Below are 16,045 nucleotides of genomic sequence, written 5' to 3' on the forward strand. Positions count from 1 at the left end.
AAAAAGCGTGTTACTGCTTTCAAAGAGAAAGCCTGATAGTTTAGCTCAAGCAACAAACTAGATGGACTAGAAAGATTCTGCTGATAGAGATGACTAGTGGGGCAGTGACCTCTGCTAATAGCTGGGACAAAGATACATACAAGGGCGGGGAGGCCTTTTCTCAAAAGGCAATACACCAGGAAAAACTGGTACACATTTTTTAAACTGATTGTTGCGAGCCAAGATTTCTAACCATTGCTATTACAGTGGTTTGGTTAAGAGCTGGAGGATTCCAGGACAGTAAAGAGAGATTCACAACTGTGGAGTAATACATTATATTTATTCAGGGTTTATGCTTGGATATGTGACAAATCAATCAAACACTATCTATAGAGCACTGCTAATCTCCCACGAGGGTATCCAGGCTCTGGGAGCCATCTGATCTGGTGTAATCATTTGAACAACCAGGTCTTGAGTCCCTTTCTAAATTCCTGAAGAGAGGGTGTGGTCCAGAGGTGGAGGGGGTGGCTGTTCCAATACTTCACGGTGAGCTAGAAGAAGGAGCGTCCTCCACTGTTGCTTTTGCAGATGCGGGGGTGAATGAGGGAAAGGTAGGTGGAGTGAAGGGTCGAGAGGGTTGGTGGAAGCTCAGTCGATGGTTGATGTATGCCGGTCCTTGATTGTGCAGGGCTTTGTAGGTGTGGGTTAACATCTTGAATTGGCATCTATGTGGACTGGGAGCCAGTGGAGTTTCTTGAGGGGAGGGGTGATGTCAGTTCATTTGGGGAGGTTGAGAATGAGTCTGGCCACCGAGTTCCATATGGACTCCAGTCTGCTTAGGAGGTGAATGGTAATTCATGCATAGAGTGTGTTGCTGTTGTCCAGGCGGCTAGTAACGAGGGCTTAAGTGACGTGCATCTGGTGCTGACTGGGAGCCATTTGAAGGTCTTTCGGAGCATGTGAAGAGTGAGGAAGAAGGCGGAAAGACTGTGCTGATCTGGTATTTAATGTGGAGTTTGCTCTCCAGGATGAAACCGAGGTACCATGCATGTTCTGTAGGAGCAAGTGAGGGTCTGAGTTCAGCAGGCCACCAGGAGTTGTTCCAGGGGAGGTGTTGTTCCTGAAGATCAGCATTTCTGATGGCTGTGGTGTTTTGACTGGTGAGCTGGTCCCAAGTGGTCATCCGGTGGTCTGAGCTTGTTTCTGTGGGTGCTAGGAGGCTGAGGATGCTGGAGACAGAGGGTTGAGGTTCAAAGTGCTTGTAGAGAATGGTGATCTTGTCATGGAAGAAGTCCACCAGGGTGTTGCAGAGTTCTTTGGAAGGTGTGATGTTTCGAGTGGCTGAGGGGTTAGAGAACTCCTTGAGATTGCTGAAGAGTTCTTTGCTGTGGTTGGAACTGACTTCGATGCAGTCATTAGGGCGTTCTTTTTTGTCTTTTTCAGGAGTTGGTGGTAGTGTTTGAGCGATGTCTTGAAGGTGGTGCTGTCTGTGAAGTCCTTGCTGGTGTGCCATTTTCTTTCCAGTTGCTTGCAGTTGCATTTTGTGTTCTTAGTTTGGGGGTGTACCAACTGCCATGTTTGGTGGATCTCTTGGTTTTGGTGGGTTTCATGGAGGCTTTTCTGTCTGTGCAGTCAGTCAGCCAGGCAGGGAAGTTCTTGAAAGCCTGTTCCAGGTTGGTTGTAACGTCAGGCTGGGTGGTGTTGAGGGCATCAGTCCATTAGCTTTTGGATACTTTATTCAAGCTGCAGTGCATGGTGCTGAGTGGCTAGGTGGTAGTGGGGGGGGGGGCTGCTGTGATGTTGAAGTGAATGATTTAGTGGTCTGACCAGGTGAGGTCAATGATATGGCTGCATTTGACTCTGTCCCTTGCTGTGTAAATAGGGTTGAGCATGTCTATGGCGTTGTGTGTGGGGTTGGTGAGGAGTTGGGTGAGGCTGATTTTTGTCATGCTTTCGAAGAGGTTCGCTCTATTGGTGTCGCTAAGGTCGTCGAAGTGAATATTAAGGTCTTCAATGAAGATATAGTGTTTGGTGTGAGTTGCTTGTGGTACAATGAATTCGGGAATGTGGTCACAGACGCTGGGGCAGGGACCTGGAAGCCTGTAGGTGAGGGTGCCTCTGATGGTTGTTTTGCCATCTGTTTTGAGTTGCAAGTTGAGGTGCTCTATGATCGGAACGGTGTCCTCTATGGCAGTGGTGCAGTGGATGGTTTCCTTGTGGATGATGGCGATTTCACCTATGTGTTTGTTGATGCGGTCCCGGTGTGCTATCTTGTAGCCACTGGAAGTTGCCGCGTTGATGTCAAGGGCGGATGCAGGGTTACCCAGCTCTCAGTGAGAAGAACAACATTGGGGTGACGGAGGAGATGGTGTCCCAGATCTCGGTGGCATGTTTGCAGATTGACAAAGAAATATCAGTCATGGTTAAGTCCATGAAGGGCACAGCTGAAAGAAGACAAGACAGAGAAGGTAAATTGTTGGAGACCAGCAACTTGAATCAGATATCATAGGATCAATGAGTGAGGTAAAGAACAGCGTTGATTTCTTGAAAAGAAGGGTAGAACAATGTGACAGGTTCCCAGATTGGCAGACATATTTGATTTACAGTTTGAAGTGAGGAGAACAAAATTGAGTTCCAGAAGAAGGACACTGCACTGAAGAAGGAGGATACTAGAACCCCACAGAGACAATGCAATCTCCAGTTTTTGGCAGTAGGAGGAAACTCTTGATTGTGAAGGAGAAAGTCAGTGGTTTAAGTGAAATTGTATGTGGTTCTGTATAGCGTCCATTTGAGGGGTAATAGAAGGGCATCCACCAGGTATGTGGTTGCTTTCTTGCTTGATTATTGAGAAAAGCAAGCATTATGCTGAAGGTAAGGGATGCAAGTATGGTGGCTCGAGAGAGCTGATCATGGGGGTTGAGAGAAAAGATTCTAAGTTAGAAACATGAGATTTCATATTGTTTTTGTTACCATTGACTTGATGATAATCTTTTCGGAATGTAGAATGAAACAATAAAAAACCTACCCTGATTATTTTTATCCATGTCACACCTCGGTGCCTTGACTGTTCTTGGTGTCCCATGTATTGCGTTTAAAGAGTTCTACTCAGAGGAGCATGTGCTTCATAGCCAGGGGCATTGTCAACCCCCCACTTTAGCAGCTACAGTGTCGGTGGGGTTCTTAATGGATGGAACTCTTCTGGCTGCAGCACTACAGGCAAAGGCAAAGGGTGGGAGGGTTAGTGAGTTACAGGAAGGAAAGATGGATGAATGAGTGAAAGGATAGATGGATGGATGCATAGATGAATGAGTGAATAGATTAATGTAATGATGGATGAGTGAAAGGGAGGGAGGATGGATGGCTTGATGGATGGATGGATGGTTGATTGAAAGGGTGAATGGATGGAGGGATGCAAGAATGGATAGGTATATGGAAAATGAGAAAAAGGATGGATGAGTGAGTGAAAGCGTGGATGAATGAGTCAAAGGGTAAATAAATGGAGGGATGAATGGATGTATCGAGTGAAAGGCTGAATGGATGGACAGAGTGAAAGGCTGAATGGATAGATGACTGGAGGGATGGAAGAGTGAAAGAATGGATGTAAAGATGGATGAGTGAAAGAATGGATGAACAAGTGACAGGGAGAATAGATGGGTTGCTGGATGAAATGGCGGACAGACAGATGAGTGGAATTGTGATAGGATAGCTGAGTGAGTGAAAGGATGGATGGATGAGTGGAAGGGTAAATGAATGACTGAGCAAATGGATGGATGGATGGGTGGCTGGATGGATGGATGGATGGATGGATAGGTTGGAAGATGGATGGATTGGTTTGGAAATGGATAGGCAGACGGACGAACAGAATGGTAACAGACTGAACATGGATGAAAGATTAAAAGCATGACAAAATGTAAAGGTGAATCGATAGATATCTGTGGGTGGATGGAAGGATGAAAGAATGAATGGATAGATGCTTGATGGAAGAGACAAGCAAGATCTTCTAGGGGAGGTCAAGATGACTTGCTTCACTTGCATGGTGGCATACGAACTTTGGTTCAAGGTGGGGGGCATTTACATTTTCTGGCTACTCCCTTTTTCACAGCTTTTGCTAAAAAGACTAATAAAGGGTATCAACAACCCCTAAAGGAAAGTCACCTTCCGCAGTTTAGCTGTAAGGAGCATGGGCAGGCTATTTTGCCGGCCTCGGAATCTCTAACTATTGCTTTAGAAAGATCTTTGGACCAACTCACAAAGAAATGATTGAATCTGCACTTGCAGCTTTACACTTATCTGTGGGTGCAGATACAAGAATTTCTGAGTTTCACAAACACTCCCAGGAATCAGCATAGAGAGCAAAGCTGAGGGCAGTCTTCTATGTGGATTCCTTTGGAATGTTGTGTGACACTTCCATCAAGATAATAATTCCACTGTGGAGTCTCTTCATAGGGTAGACATCCACATGGGGAGAACATTACCTCCTGTGTATATACACATTTTATCTCCACAGGGAAAATAATTTTTCCCTATGGAGGCACCTCTTCCACTACAACCCCATCAAATACAGATTTGCAGTCGTCTACCCTTTCTGCCCTGGAAATGGATTTACACCAGGACTTTGCTGGAGTAAAGATCTAACCCTCTCCAGGGCGGAAATGGAAATAAGTGACAGCCAACAACCTACATGTTTGTGAAGATTCACAAACTTCCAAGAGTACTCAGACCTTCGAAAACCCTGTAACACCAATGTTTCTATTACTTGAGTGGAATGTGTTGGTACAGAGGGCCTTGCACTCATGGCAGAGACCTTTCCTCTCGGCATCCCTTTGTGAATTCCTGGTAGGCATACAACAGGTAACCTTGGAGGCTCTCACTGTATTATAAAATGGGATTTTATATCAACAAATAGAAGAAACGTGAAACAAAAATAAATCTATAATGAAAACGTCATATTCCCAGTACCCATTTATAAAACACACACACTCGTTCTTTTTTACCTGTAATATTAGTTGCCAAGGCATTATCACATTTTCGGTCGGGGGATATATTACAAGAAAATTCACATTTATTAGTGCTATATTTTTGGCATAACAACATCGGAATGTATTATTTTCATCAACTCACGTTACGATTGTGCTAAAACGTTGTAATCTTTAAATTCCATTCCTTAAGTTAAAAAAAAGACGTCGATTTTCTTGAAAGAATAGGCTATTTTAGAATGTTCGCTTGTTTCCACCATGATGTTATTAACAAACCATGAAAATAAATATGTGGGCTAGTCCCTCTGGACTGAACTTTCTGTCCATAAATTATGGAACTAACAAAAACGAAGGTTTGCAAATAGTGAAACATATTTGAGAACGGCGTGTTTTGATATCTAGGGATTTGTTAGTCACTTGAACAGACAGCTGCCCCGACAGGAAGTAAGAGATGAGGTGGATGTGTAGAAATGCAGCTTCGCGTCAGAAATGAATCACAAAACATCATAGGAAAGTGAGGGCGATGTGAAATGCAGAGCAAATATGTTGCAAGATAAATAAATTGATATTATTGTAGTTACTCACTGTAAAAGGTGGTGCTTGCATAGTGCTTCCTGATGGAAATCCCTGCTTCTATCTGCTAAATGGTGATAACAGAAGGCTGTACAAATATGAATGTAACTCGGGCACAGACGATAGCAGAGAAACACATTAGGTCCCATATTTGGGTCTCCGTGTAAATGGCATGGAAGAAACAAAGTCCAGACAAAGGCCTTTGGTTTCAGAGGATATTCATTTTGCATCATTGCTGTGGTGCTTTAAGTGAAGAGGAGGCAATATACATGCAGAACTTCAAGATCCTCAGCTCCTTCTTCATTGACAGAGGGAGGATGAGGTACCTGGGACATGGGAAAATCCTGATGTACTTGGAAATTAGGAGGGAGCGGACACATGGGCATGGAGTGATGAACCTAGGAAAAGGGGAAGAAGTATAACGTTATTGGAGTGAATACAGGGCGTGGGAATGAGGAGCAGACACCTGGATATAATGTGCGTTTGATGAAGATACGAGGAGCAAGTATATGGCAGGAAGTAATACTTCAAAGAGAGGAAGGGCTTGGATAAGGGTAGACCGAACTCTTGAAAGACAAGTGCCACAAAGTAGGAGGGGTGCTTATGGAGTGGTGGAGGTAAAGCAAAGTACTCTTGGAAAGAGATTCTGCATAATTCACTCTGGGCGTCATTTCTAGCATTGTGGTGCTGGGTAGCGCTGCAAGGCTTCTTGCTGACTGCCCCGCGTCAAAAGAAAAGGGCAGGAAAGCACCGTATGTATGAAATACGGCACATTCATGTCCTCTTGCACAGCGCTGGCACACAAATGGCTGCCATACGCCAACCAGGCACCCTTGCACCATAGTGTGCCTGCCGTGGGAAGACGTATGGTTTTGAAACATTCCCAGATTTACATGACATTGTAAATCTGTAAATGTATCAAAATCTGTGGCCATTGCGTGGGATCAACCACCGCAATTCCCATGGCATACCTCTGTGATGCAGTGTGAGGCAACGCAGTGACTTGCGCTGCGTTGCCTTGCACCATATCTACGAGGCCATGAAAATCCACACAGGGTCGCTTTGAGTGGCCTCTTAGATATGGGTTGGCCGTTTCTTGTGTCTTTTCCCATCTGCATCCTTCTGACATTCCAATCTTTTTTATTTGTCTTATTTGTCACTATTCATTTGTTACTGTATAAATATTACTATCGTTATTTCGTGAATACCATTACAATATGGCCGCCGTATAGACTTTTGATGTAATTCGGCCCTTCTTCACTTTCCACTATCCCGTTTCGGACATTAGAAGGTTTCTCCTTATTTTTCATTAACTGACTCACTCGTTGGAGTAGTACTGCACGATTACATGCTGGCTGTTTTCTGCACGCGTCGAAACTTTGGTCATTTTCATCATTCAAACTAACCAGGTATGTCGTGCCACATCGCACGCTATCTAGGTTTATTATAACGCACTGGGGAGTAGCGCGGCTTTTGCCGTAGTGGTGTAAGGTGAGAGTATTCATTTAATTTATATGCCTTTGACCTCACCAACACTTTCACCTCGGTCCTTGAGGTACCGTTGGCTTTAATCATGTTATCTCTTGCTCTATCATTTCACAGCAATAATCACTCCACAATATACCGTCTTTCACCTCGTTATCTTGCTCGCTACTCTCGTTATTTTAGGTTTGTCACCGTTATTTAATCACGTTTGGTTGTAACCTACTAGGCACTAATTTAACTGCTCATATGATAAAACAGGCCGATACATCTCTCCTTTTTGTGTATTTTTTATAGGACTTTTCCTGATGAAGGGTTGTTTATAACCCGAAATGAATTGAGTACATTTATGAGTCCTTGGTTTGACCACTTTGATAATCCACATATCCCGTAAATAAAACGACGAATATAACAATGAAGAATTTATTGTCAATTCACTTTTGAGTTGGAACATTGTTCATCCTGCAACTTCGTTGCAATTTGGCTGTGCTTAGGGGGACACTACTCGATACGATTAGTGCATTCTTCATTTATCTACACGTCCTGGTTTAGGTGACATTTACCTCTATAGCACGCTTTATCTTGTGAATATTCACACAAACTTTGGTGTGCGTGGTTTCCTAAATACTGCATAAATCATTGACCACTACTGACCAATGATGTTCCCAAAGTAAATGGTGAAATACTCCCCATGGTTTTGTATGCCGACGACAGGGTCCTTAGGGGCCGCACACCACACGCCTTACGCATTCTAGTGCAGGGGTTTGTTGACTTTATAGCCAGCTTGGATCTAAGTACTAATTTTACAAAATCTTTTATAATGTCCTGCGGGCAGAGGAAACACAGCTAAAATGTTATATCTGTGGGAGATCAAAAACTAAAAACCACTAGCACTTTTCCTTACCTTGGGTTGGTCTTTCCTGCGAATGGCTCCTGGTCCGAAAACATGGCGTTTTGCAGTAGCAAGTTCTCAAAGGCCTCCAATTCTATTCCTAGCCTCCCATGGCCCAAAAGAACAGGTGTCATTTTAGCCATTTTAATTTTTTTTTAAATCCCAGTGCATACCAACAGCCACCTACGGTGCAGAGGTTTGGGGTATCGCCAAGAGTCATAGTATCCAACAAGAAGAAAATAAACAATAATACAATAACAACAAGAAGAAAATTGATTTTGAAGGAGACTATTAGGTGCACTAATCTCCACCCCTCAGTATGTCTGTCACAAAGAACTTAGGGGCATATTATCAAGAAACGGCGTTAAATTATTGCCACTTTAGCGGCAGAAAACTGCAGCTAAAGCGGCGATAATGGGCTTGATAATATGCCCTTGAGAATTCCCATAGAAGCCCATGTTCTGGTGTCAACATGGGCTTCTGTTGGAACTCTCTGCGGCATATTTTCAAGCCCATTATCGCCGCTTTAGCGGCCGTTTTCTGCCGCTAAAGTGGCGATAATTTTAACGCCATGCTTGATAATATGCCCCTTAATTTAAATTATATGGAGGATTTTATAAGGACCCGTCCTGCCCTATTCTGGCTTTCCATATGGAAAAATCTGGCAGCGTCTCTCACAAGAGAGATCATAGGTGATTGCATTAGCTGGGAGAAAGGGCAGGACATCCCGTAGCTGTCCAGAGTGAATCGGAGCCTATGCAGTGTTAACCTAGGAAGGCCTTTTCTAACCCCAAGCACAGCTGGGACCATACACAAAAACGCTCTCAGGAACGTACTTTACACGCTCTATGGCACGGAAAAGATGGAGAGGGAATCTAAGAAATCCTCTGTTATTAATGTTATGACTATTGAACATGTACATCCTTTGGCCAGCTATCTTACCCTGCCCATGAGTCACTGGGAGAGGGGTCTCCTGTCCTGATTAAGGGCCGGCACTGTAAAGATTTTGCTGTGTTTCCCTCTCTGTACAACACAAATTATGACTCCCTACCCTGCCCATGTGATGGACCGAGCGGCCAAACCATTTTACATTTTTTATTCTCCTGCATGTTTTACATCAAATATGCTAATTGGCTTTTCATTCTATTTTTTAAAAGAAATATGCCCATCAGTCTGGTCGATGCTTACAGGAGGATACTTACATTGGTAGACGAAGAGTTCATTTTCCGCGTTGGCTCTTTTTTGAGAATTGCCATGCGGGCCCGCAATATGATGTGCAATCCAACTATGTGGCACTTACTGGAGGTACCTGGTGGGCTAGTTGGCCCCAAGGGACCCACAGTATTCAAGGGAACTTAATCCCCCAACTTAGAACGTGCCAGGGGGTGCGTTTGCAGAGTGGTGGAGAAAGGGGTGTGGCCTTTGTCTACCTCTCGGCAATCCCACTGTGTGGGGCTTACTGGAGGTAAGAGGTAGGCTAGTTGGCCCCTAAAGGAACCCCAGCAGCGAAGGGGACTTCAATCCCCATCCAAGAGTGCGCCAGGGAGTGCGTTTGTAGAGTGGTGGGAAAAGGGGGCGTGGCCTGCTCTTCGAACTTAGCAGTACTGCTGTGTGGGACTTACTGGAGGTAATAGGAGGGGTAGTTGGCCCCCAAGGATGTCCTTGGGGGCCAACTACCCCTCTTGTTACCTCTAGTAAGTTCCGCACCGTGGGATTGCTAAAATGTCTTTGGAGGCCATGCCCCCTTTCTCTACCATTCTGCAAATGTGCCTCCTGGCAGACGATGGGATGGGGGATAAAGTCCAATTTACTCCTGAGTGACTTTGGGGGCCAAGAAGCCCTACTGGTACTTCCTGTAAGCCCTGCGCACCAGAAGTTCTGAGCGCCGGTTGGAGGCCCAGCACCCTTTCTCCACCACTCTGCAAAACGACTACTAGTTAAAGAAGTTTTTACAATGTAATAGGTTTCGCATTTGTGAGAATTAGAGCTATTGGCGTTGTAAATGCAAACGTTTTTTACTAATGGTTTTGGAGTGGAGTGGATGTACGTTGTGTGTAGTGGAATTATGTGATATGTTGTGCAGTGAAATTATGTAGATAGAAAGTATGTTGTATTTAGAGTACAGGAATTATGTAGAGTGGGATTATGTGTTAAGGAGAGTAATTATGTGATATGGTAGTCTGTGTTGTAGAGTGGTAACCTCAGGTTTAGTCTTCCTCGTTTCCATAGAAGCTCAACTATGAACTCAGTGAGACAAAAAAAGATGGAATCACTGAGGAGCACTTGTGGACCTAGTCAGAGGTAAGAGCAGGGCCACTGAAATTATGTGACTGTTTGGTTGCACCGACTTTCGCGCAAATATTTATTTTCTGCATTAGCCACATAATTCATCATCTGCACCCTAATCTGCAGATTTGAGCAAAAAAGCCTTGTTCCTAGCTGAAATGGGTCAGACGTTACCAAAAATGCAGCGACAATTGTTACAGCATGGTGGAAGGCCCTTTGCAAACCTAGAATGGTCACCTGTTACTTATTGCTAAATGTGGGTATTAAGTTGGTACTAATGGTGTGCAAGCCACTCTTGCTTCCCTCTGCACCTCTCTTGCCTCTTTCTGCATTTCTGTTCCTTCTTTCTGCATGTTTTTTTCTTTTTCTGCACTTCTCTTGACCTCATTCTGCAAATCTCTTGTACTTTCTACACCTCTCTTCCCTCTTTCTGCACTTCTTTTGTCTCTTTCTGCACCTCATTTGCTTATTTCTGCACCCTGTTGTCTCTTTCTGCACTCATCTTCCCTCTTCCTGTACCTTTCCTGCCTGTTTTTGCATCTCAATTGCCTCTTTCTGCACATTTCTTGCTTTTTTCTACACCTCTGTTGCTTCTTTCAGAAATTCTCTTGCCTCTTTGTGCACTTCTCTTGCCTGTTTCTGCACCTCTCTTGCCCCTTTTTGCACCTCTGTTGACTCTTTCTGCACCTCACTTGCTCCTTTCTACACTTCTCTTGCCTCTTTCTGCACCCCTGTTGCTTCATTCTGCACTTTCAATGCTTCTTTCTGCACTTGTCATGCTTCTTTCTGCACCCCTGCTGTCTCTTTATGTACCTCTTTTGCCTCTTTCTGCACATTTCTAGCCTTTTTCTGCACCTCTCTTCCCTCTTTCTGCATGTCTGTTGCCTCTTTCTGCACTTAATTTTCTTCTTTCTGCACCCCTGTTGTCTCTTTCTGCACTCGTCTTTCCACTTTCTGTACCTTTCCTGCCTGTTTTTGCATCTCACTTGCCTCTTTCTGCACTCTTCTTGCTTCTTATTACCACTCTGGTGCTTCTTTCAGCAATTTTCTTGCCTCTTTGTGCTCTTCTCTTGCCTGTTTCTGCACCTCTCTTGCCTCTTTTTGCACCTCTGTTGGCTCTTTCTGCACCTCACTTCCTCCTTTCTACACTTCTCTTTCCTCTTTCTGCACCCCTGTTGCTTCATTCTGCACGTTCCATGCTTCTTTCTGCACCTGTCTTGCTTCTTTCTGCACCCCTCTAGTCTCTTTATGTACCTCTTTCTGCACTTGTATTGCCTTTTTCTGCACCTCTTCCCTCTTTCTGCACCTCTGTTGCCTCTTTCTGTACCTCATTTGCTTCTTTCTGCACCCGTTGTCTCTTTCTGCACTTGTCTTTCTTCTTTCTGTACCCTTCCTGCCTGTTTTTGCATCTCACTTGCCTTTTTCTGCACTTTTCTTGCTTCTTTCTACATCTCTGTTGCTTCTTTCAGCAATTCTTTTGCCTCTTTGTGTACTTCTCTTGCCTGTTTCTGCACATATGTTGCCTCTTTTTGCACCTCTGCTGGCTCTTTCTGTACCTCACTTGCTCCTTTCTACATTTCTCTTGCCTTTTTCTGCACCCCTGTTGCTTCATTCTGCACTTTCCATGCTTCTTTCTGCACCTGTGTTGCTTCTTCCTGCACCCCTGTTGTCTATTTATGTACCTCTTTTGCCTCTTTCAGAACTTTTCTTCCCTTTTTCTGCAGTTTTCTTGCCTCTTTCTGCACCTCTGTTGCTTCATTCTGCACTTTCCATGCTTCTTTCTGTACCTGTTTTGCTTTTTTATGCACCCCTTTTGTCTCTTTATGTACCTCTTTTGCCTCTTTCTGCACATTTCTAGCCTTTTTCTGCGCCTCTCTTCCCTCTTTCTGCACGTCTGTTGCCTCTTTCTGCACTTAATTTGCTTCTTTCTGCACCCCTGTTGTCTCTTTCTGCACTCGTCTTCCCACTTTCTGTACCTTTCCTGCCTGTTTTTGCATCTCACTTGCCTCTTTCTGCACTCTTCTTGCTTCTTATTACCACTCTGGTGCTTCTTTCAGCAATTTTCTTGCCTCTTTGTGCTCTTCTCTTGCCTGTTTCTGCACCTCTCTTGCCTCTTTTTGCACCTCTGTTGGCTCTTTCTGCACCTCACTTCCTCCTTTCTGCACTTCTGTTTCCTCTTTCTGCACCCCTGTTGCTTCATTCTGCACTTTCCATGCTTCTTTCTGCACCTGTCTTGCTTCTTTCTGCACCCCTCTAGTCTCTTTATGTACCTCTTTCTGCACTTGTATTGCCTATTTCTGCTCCTCTTCCCTCTTTCTGCACCTCTGTTGCCTCTTTCTGTACCTCATTTGCTTCTTTCTGTACCCGTTGTCTCTTTCTGCACTTGTCTTTCTTCTTTCTGTACACTTCCTGCCTGTTTTTGCATCTCACTTGCCTTTTTCTGCACTTTTCTTGCTTCTTTCTACATCTCTGTTGCATCTTTCAGCAATTCTTTTGCCTCTTTGTGTACTTCTCTTGCCTGTTTCTGCACATCTGTTGCCTCTTTTTGCACCTCTGCTGGCTCTTTCTGTACCTCACTTGCTCCTTTCTACACTTCTCTTGCCTTTTTCTGCACCCCTGTTGCTTCATTCTGCACTTTCCATGCTTCTTTCTGCACCTGTGTTGCTTCTTCTTGCACCCCTGTTGTCTATTTATGTACCTCTTTTGCCTCTTTCAGAACTTTTCTTCCCTTTTTCTGCAGTTTTCTTGCCTCTTTCTGCACCTCTGTTGCTTCATTCTGCACTTTCCATGCTTCTTTCTGCACCTGTTTTGCTTTTTTATGCACCCCTTTTGTCTCTTTATGTACCTCTTTTGCCTCTTTCTGCACTTTTCTTGTCTTTTTCTGCACCTCTCTTCCCTCTTTCTGCATGTCTGTTGCCTCTTTCTGCACCTCATTTACTTCTTTCTGCACCCCTGTTGTCTCTTTCTGCACTCATCTTCCCTCTTTTTGTACCTTTCCTGCCTGTTTTTGCATCTCAATTGCCTCTTTCTGCACTTTTCTTGCTTCTTTCTACACCTCTGTTGCTTCTTTCAGCAATTCTATTGCCTCTTTGTGCACTTCGCCTGCCTGTTTCTGCACCTCTCTTGCCTCTTTTTGCACCTCTGTTGGCTCTTTCTGCACCTCACTTCCTCCTTTCTACACTTCTCTTTCCTCTTTCTGCACCCCTGTTGCTTCATTCTGAATTTTCCATGCTTCTTTCTGCACCTGTCTTGCTTCTTTCTGCACCCCTCTAGTCTCTTTATGTACCTCTTTCTGCACTGTTCTCGCCTTTTTCTGCACCTCTCTTCCCTCTTTCTGCATGTCTGTTGCCTCTTTCTGTACCTCATTTGCTTCTTTCTGTACCCCTGTTGTCTCTTTCTGCACTTGTCCTTCCTCTTTCTGTACACTTCCTGCCTGTTTTTGCATCTCACTAGCCTTTTTCTTCACTTTTCTTGCTTCTTTCTACACCTCTGTTGCTTCTTTCAGCAATTCTTTTGCCTCTTTGTGTACTTCTCTTGCCTGTTTCTGCACCTCTGTTGCCTCTTTTTGCACCTCTGCTGGCTCTTTCTGCACCTCACTTGCTCCTTTCTACGCTTCTCTTGCCTTTTTCTGCACCCCTGTTGCTTCATTCCGCACTTTCCATGCTTCTTTCTGCACCTGTGTTGCTTCTTCCTGCACCCCGTTGTCTATTTATGTACCTCGTTTGCCTCTTTCAGCACTTTTCTTATCTTTTTCTGCAGTTCTCTTGCCTCTTTCTGCACCTCTGTTGCTTCATTCTGCACTTTCCATGCTTCTTTTTGCACCTGTTTTGCTTTTTTATGCACCCCTGTTGTCTCTTTATGTACCTCACGTGCCTCTTTCTGCACTTCAGTTGCTTTTTTCTGCACCTCTCTTGCCTCTTTCGGCATCCCTATTGCTTCTTTCTGCACTTCTCTTGCCTCCTTCTGCACATCTTAGTTAGAGGGAGTTTTAATCCCCCTGCCCTATTATGTAGGGCCATACAGGGGAGGTCATGCCAATCACAGGAGTTCCCCAACCCATAGTGTACCCTAGTTTATGTAAGTGTTTTCACTGTATTCTAAGTGTCTTTCAGCATAACACTGGCTCCGAGCCTGGGTAGTCAGAGTCAGTTACCACCAGTACCCGTCAACAAAAAGTTGGGGGCACAGGATGACTTTGCAACAAGGCCACTTTCTGCTCCTCTGTTGGTTCTTTGTGCACATCTCTTGCTTCTTTTTGCACCTTTCTTCGTCTTTCTGGACTTCTGTTGCCTCTTTCTGCATTTCTCTTGCTTCTTTCTGTGCCTTTCTGCACATGTCCTACCTCCGTAGGCGTAGTTAGAAATTAGCATTTAAAAAACCTTTGAAATTCACTGACCAAACCACAGGTTTCAAGGATGTTATATTTAGAAATTAGCATTTTAAAAAAACCTTTGAAATTCACTGAAAAAAACATAGGTTTCAGGGACGTTATAGTTAGAAATTAGCATTTAAAAATCCTTAGAAATTCACTGAAAAAAACACAGGTTTCAGGGACGTTACAGTTAGTTGGACATTTCACTCGTACAAAACCAGAAAAATTCAGCCGTCATAGTTAGTTCAGCTAACTATAACTCGCGCCTCCGCAATGCACTGCTGATGACACATATGACATCACTGATGACATTTCAAATGACATCAGTCATTTCAGTGATGTACAAACCACTTGTCCTAAACTCCATATCTGGTCCTGTTTCAGAAATACATAGGTTTTCTTGATACCAATTTTTCACTCTTCCCCATTCCTCCTCCATACATGTTATGCCCAGTTGTGTTTGCCAACAGTTTTCTGTTTCCTTAGCACTATTGTCAAATGTACAGAACAAATTAGTGTATTATAAATCAATCAATCAGGGGTTGGTAAAGCGCACTACTCACCCGTGAGGGTCTCAAGGCGCTGTGGGAGGAAAAGCGGGGCTGCTCCGGTCAGTCAAAAAGCCAGGTCTTGAGAGCCAGTCTGAAGGTGTTCAGGGTTGGAGAGCGTCTCAGGTCTACTGGGAGAGTGTTACATGCTGTGGCTGCGGTGTAGGAGAAAGCTCTCCCTCCAGCTCTGCTTCTGTGGATGCGGGGGACCTCTGCCAGGGCGAGGTCGGCTGAGCGGAGGTTCCTCTTGGGTGCATGGAAACTCATTCGGTTGTTCAGGTATTTGGGTCCGATGTTGTTGAGGGATTTGTAGGCGTGTGTGAGTAGTTTGTAGGTGACCCTCTTATCGATGGGGAGCCAGTGGAGTTCTCGCAGGTGCGGATTCATATGTTCATGGCGCTGTATCCCTAGGATGAGCCTGGCGGCTTCGTTTTGGATGGTTTGGAGCTTGCGTAGTAGGGATTTGTTGATTCCGGCATAGAGGGCGTTGCCGTAGTCGAGCCTGCTGGTGATGAGTGCATGGGTGACGGTCCTTCTGCAGTCTGGGGAGATCCACTTGAAGGTTTTTCGTAGGATCCGGAGGCAGTTGAAACTGGCAGAGGAGATAGCGTTGATTTGGCGTTTCATGGAGAGGGAGGAGTCGAGGATTATGCCGAGGTTCTGAGCGTGGTCTGTCGGGGTGAGTGGGGCCCGAGGGAAGGAGGCCACCAGGAGTTGCTCCAGGCGGAGGTGTAGGGTCTTTTCGGAGTAGAGTTTGAGGCAGCTGTCCTTCATCCAGGTGGCCACGTTTCTCATTCCTTCCTGAAGCTGAGTCTAGTGTCTTCTGGGTTCTTGGTGAGGGAGAGGATGAGCTGGGTGTCGTCGGCGTAGGATATGATGCTGAGCCCGTGCTGCCTGATGATGGCGGCGATGGGAGCCATGTAGATGTTGAATAGAG

The 16,045-nt window shown here is 44.8% G+C and overlaps 1 long non-coding RNA gene across 2 annotated transcripts in view; it reads left to right on the plus strand.

The window, feature by feature from the left end:
- Positions 1–6,811: 6,811 nt before the first annotated feature.
- Positions 6,812–16,045, plus strand: part of LOC146834905 (uncharacterized) — a 139,472-nt gene continuing 130,238 nt past the window's right edge. For both annotated transcript variants that reach the window (XR_014960352.1, XR_014960351.1), the window contains exon 1: positions 6,812–6,937. This is a non-coding gene — a long non-coding RNA (uncharacterized LOC146834905). The remainder of the gene's footprint in view (positions 6,938–16,045) is intronic.

Source organism: Triturus cristatus, chromosome 4_2, assembly GCF_964204655.1.
Source record: "Triturus cristatus chromosome 4_2, aTriCri1.1, whole genome shotgun sequence".
Taxonomy (NCBI): domain Eukaryota; kingdom Metazoa; phylum Chordata; class Amphibia; order Caudata; family Salamandridae; genus Triturus; species Triturus cristatus.